This window comes from Chrysochloris asiatica, unplaced genomic scaffold (genome assembly GCF_000296735.1).
Source record: "Chrysochloris asiatica unplaced genomic scaffold, ChrAsi1.0 scaffold00003, whole genome shotgun sequence".
Lineage (NCBI taxonomy): Eukaryota > Metazoa > Chordata > Mammalia > Afrosoricida > Chrysochloridae > Chrysochloris > Chrysochloris asiatica.
Genome location: NW_006408521.1, coordinates 20954763 through 20959778, shown reverse-complemented (window position 1 = coordinate 20959778; position 5016 = coordinate 20954763). Strand labels below are relative to the sequence as shown.

At 41.4% G+C, this 5016-nt stretch overlaps 1 pseudogene; it reads left to right on the top strand.

The window, feature by feature from the left end:
• Window positions 1–2994: 2994 nt before the first annotated feature.
• On the top strand, window positions 2995–3773 carry LOC102816516 (annotated as a pseudogene).
• The last annotated feature ends 1243 nt before the right edge of the window (window positions 3774–5016 follow it).

Below are 5016 nucleotides of genomic sequence, written 5' to 3'. Positions count from 1 at the left end.
CCTGTATGCCTCCCGTCTGCCTCATCCCTAGTTGCCTACATCATTTATAGAAAAGTTACAGTTTGGAAATTTACTGGTGGTTTTTCTTAACTGGAACTATTGCTTGACTTTCTTGAGGGAAGACTTGGGGAAAGCAGAACTGCCTCTTGTGCTTCCATTTCTTTCTTGCTTCCTTCCTTCCACATGTCTTCATGGGAACAGTTCCTGAGAAGCATGTAGCAGTGAATAAGGAGCCGTACAAGTTCCCTGAGTACAAGTATTTCCAGTGAATCTTATCTCCTTATTTGATGTGGAATCAGGAATATGCAAGAGACAAATAGGTTTCCAGGACTGTATTGTTTGCCCCTTCACCCCTGCCTTATTGCCAGTTGATTTTGCATCTTAGCTTATTCTTCTAGAATTTTCTTCCTCCTTTTTAAATAATTTGCATATTTTTCTTATTTTTGGCTATTATGTGTTGACTTCTCAACATGTAAGAAGAGGATTGAGTTCTTCCTCTTCCACCCCCTGCCCCCATTTTGGGCTGAAGAGCAATCTTGTCCTGCTTCTCTGAAAGTCATGCGGGCGTGCTATATCCCAGAGGGGGAAAAGGTTTCCTTACATCGAGTAACATAACATCCATATCCTTCAGCCTCTTGAGATCATGCCAAGAAGAGACTTTTTAAAGCCCAGGCCAAAATTCTGAGTTACAGACATGAATTGATTGGGTCATGTGCTGGCATGAACTCCCTGGACTATATAAAACTTAGGGCCTGTCAAAAACTGGATGGAATTTAGGGAACCTCTTGGAGGTGGTTTTTGGGACCAGATTCCAAATATGGTCTTATTTTATTGTTAATTTGCTTTTATCATAAAAGCAGAATGGAGAAAAAAACATGCCAGCCTAATGAATTTGTGGACCATTGTTTCTTGGATTCTGATTGACCTGAGAGCACCTTCCTTGATTTCTCCATTCAGGACTTTCTTATGAAGGTGACTTCTGCTGATACTTGACTAATGATGTCTAGGGTTTGTAGGGTTTGTGGGGCAGTGGCTGAAATGCCTGGGACATGGATACTCAGCAGTAATTTATACAAAGTCCTTAAGGGACATCTTTTCTAAAGAGCTGACTAGTCCAGTTTCGGAAGTCCATGAGGCCTGGACTCCAAGTCTCAGTCACTTGCACTTTGTTCCTGAGTCTGCCCCACAACCACAACTCTGGAATTCTGCCTTCATTGCCGCAGGATGTTCCTTCAGGCTTATCCTGTTTTCCCCAGGCTTGTGATTGACTCCGCTCCTGCCCATTGCCTTGTTTATGGCTCTTCTTAGTTCTTCTGGAGAGACAGAGGTGATTTTATCTCCTTTCTCACTGATGAGGTGTGAGAGCAAGCAGCAGGACAATCATGGCTTCTGCCCTAAGAAGCAAAAAGACTGGTAAGGTTGTGAGGGACAATAGAAGCTACATCAGTTTTGTATGCCCCCAGGAGCAAGGAAACTGTCTGTCAAGAAGCTACCTCTTCCCACCCCTTGGTACACAGGGTTGACAAGGATGGGCAACTTAGACATTGGCTCCCCAAAATGGGGGAGCTACAAAGGCAAGAAGTGACTGGCTTACAAGCTTTCAAGAGAGAGCCTAGATCCAGAGGGTGCAGGGGAAGGTAGAATCCCCACTGTCTGAACAGGGCTGGTGATAGGAGATGCGGATAGGACTCTTGTGGTTCAATAGTGAATAATTGCTATCAGGACTGATTGTGAGTGTTGCAAATGTAAAGGTAGATGTTTTGTAACAAAAGGAGGGGAATGGTTGATTCTGCAGTCCAGGAGTGGAGGTCCCTGGGATCATCAAGGGAGAAGATTGGAGTGCGGGACCCTATCCAGAGAAGGAGGCAGAGACGATGACGTGGAGAGATGGATTGGCTTGGGACTCTGGACTCAGGGAAGGAGAGGAGCTGTGTGCTGATGACTGGGGCGCATGCTTGCAGAGTGTACCCTTTGGTTGTTTGAGTGGTTATATATTGCTGAGTGCTTTGGTGTACATCCCACCCCACACCCCCAACCCCACCTAAAAAGAGGGATTGGAAGCAAATGCTGTTGAGTGATGATGCTTGGAGGGGATTGTAATTATTGCAATGAAACAAAATACAATAGGATGAATGTAAGCTGATGTTCTCCCATGTAACGTATCACTTAATTCACAATAAAAACTTTAAAAAGAAAAAAGCTACCTATTCTAGTGTTGATGACTCTTCTCATTGAAAAAATCTCTGCTGAACTGACCTTCCTGACTGGACTTGTATTGGCATTGTTATTATTGCTGTTAAGTGCTGTTGAGTTGGTTCCAAGTCATAGTGACCCTATATAGGATTTCCAAGGCTGTAAATCTTTGCAGGAACATAAAGCCTCATCTTTCTCCCACAGAGTGGCTGATGGGATTGAACCACCAGTCTTGTTGTTCGCAGTCCAGTGCTTATCATACAAAACCACCACACTCCCCTGCTCTGATATAAGCAGTAGATAATGGAGTAACAGATGAATGTTGTTATGTGCCATTGAGTCTATTCTGACTCATAGTGATCTTGAATGGGATTTCCAAGGAGTAGCTAGTGGGTTTGAACTGCCAACCTTGTGATTAGCAGTCCAGTGCTTATCCTATACTGCCAAACCAACATGGTAAGCACTTTGAAAAAGTAATAGGTATGATACAAATGCAAGATGGCATAATTGACTTGGACTTTCAGCTCTGTATTCCATTAGCTGAGTACTCTGTTTTAGGAAACAGTTTCTTGGAGCTTTACTCAATGTTGCAACATACCATATCCAGTCTTTCTTTATTACATGCGTATATCATAGTTAAATATGAGAATAGTTTGGCCCTCAACTGTTTGGCTTCGATGCCATATCTATGTATGTGCCTTTATTTGTCATGTCTCCCTCTATAAACATTTAGGTTTGAGATTCTGTTTTTTGTGTGTGTATTTTAAGATATAAAGGAGTTTTGGCTTTCTGAGCAGCACCATGGCAGTCGACAAGAACAAGCGCCTTACAAAAGATGGCAAAAAAGGAGCCAAGAAGAAAGTGGTTGATCCATTTTCTAAGAAAGATTGGTATGATGTGAAGACAACAGCTATGTTCATTATAAGAAATATTGGGAAAACACCAGTCACTAGGACTCAAGGAACGAAAATTGCACCTGATGGCCTCAAGGGTCATGTTTTTGAAGTGAGTCTTGCTGATCTGCAGAACAGTGAAGTTGCATTTAGAAAATTCAAGCTAATTACTGAGGATGTTCAGGGCAAAAACTGTCTGACCAACTTCCACGGCCTGGATCTTACCCGTGACAAAATGTGCTCCGTGGTCAAAAAAAATGGTGATGTCAAGACTACAGATGGTTATTTGGTTTATCTGTTATGTATTGATTGGTTTTACTAAAAAAAAAACAAAAAACTCAACAACCAGATTCAGAAGATATCTTAAGCTCAGCACCAACGGGTCCACCAAATCCAAAAGAAAATGATGGAAATCATGACCTGAGAGGCGCCTTGAAAGAAGTGGTCAATAAACTGATTCCAGAAAGCATTAGAAAGGACATAGAGAAGGCTTGCCAGTCTCTTTACCCTCTCCATGCTGTGTTTGTTAGGAAAATAAAAATGCTGAAGAAGCCCAAGTTTGAGTTGGGAAAACCCATGGAGCTTCATGGTGAAGGCAGTAGTTCTGGAAAAGCTACTGGAGATGAGACAGGTGCTGAAGTTGAACAAGCTGATGGCTATGAACCAGCAGTTCAAGAAGCTGCTTAAAATTCAGACTTTTGGTGATGACAAATAAAAGATCTTATTTGTGGAGAAGAAGAAGAAAAAAGATAAAGCAAGAACCAGAACTTCAAAATGAGATTCTGTAACTGAAGATTAAATTTGTTATTAGGCTGTTGGGTGCCAGTGAGTTGTTTTCAACTCGTAGTGTCTCTGTGAACAGCAAAATGAAACACACACCTCTGCGTCTGTGTCATCCTCACAGTTGTATATGTATTTGAGCTGATTCTTGAAGCCTCTGTGGCAGTCCATCTCATTGAGAGTTTGCCTCTTTTTTTTGCTGAACCTCTCCCTCTCTTGAGAAACTGATTTGTTCTGTCCAAATATTAAATTTACACATTTAACCATTGAGATCTTTTGGTGAGGACGTGGTCATATTTTATGGAAAGAAGGATGTAGGTCTTGTTGATGAAAAAAATTGCATAATGGTTAAGAGCAGCAATTCCAAGCTCTTAGGGGTGGTGATGCGATGCCGACTTGTTCAAGCTAGGGCCTGCCCATCCTTCACTTCTAAGTACCTGTTTACTTCTGCAAGTTCTCATTCACCTGTATCTAGATATGGTTGGGAGGAGAGCCAGTTTTGTATTTACCAGGAGCAAGTATCTTCTAAGTGTATAATTGAGTCTTGGTAAAAATGAGTCTAACATGCAACTCTTCTGTGTTCTCCCAGCTGCCCTAGACCCCTTTATCTCTTATCCTTGCCCTAACAGACTTTAACTCTCTTTAGAAAAATGACTTGGGTGCAGTTTGTTGGAACTAGTCAACAAATTACTCTTTCTTTTTTGCTCTGGCATAAGCAGTATTAAGAATAGTTTCTACAAGGCAACTATAAAAGGAGTTGGTAAGAAATTTGTATTTTCCAAGCACTGAGTGTTGCCAGAAAGGTTCAGTTTTGTTTTTTCTTTTTCATTATGATTTTGATTAATTCGAGTCTTATAGAACAGTATCAGTGACATGAGGCATAATTGCAGTATCTTTTGAAATTCTAGCCTGGAACCCCACCAGGAATCAATGTAGATTCATGCCAAGGAACACATCATTGTGGTGTGTGTGTGTGTGTGTGTGTGTGTTTCAAACATGTTTTTAAAAATACTTGTTTGAAATTACTAGACTTTTTGATACTTAAAGAGCATTGTTTTCGTGGGTGGGTTCTTTTTGGATCCTCATTGTTTAAACTTCATAGTTGAGGGGCGGCCACAGTGGCTTTCCTGTGTTGTGAGAGTTCAATAGA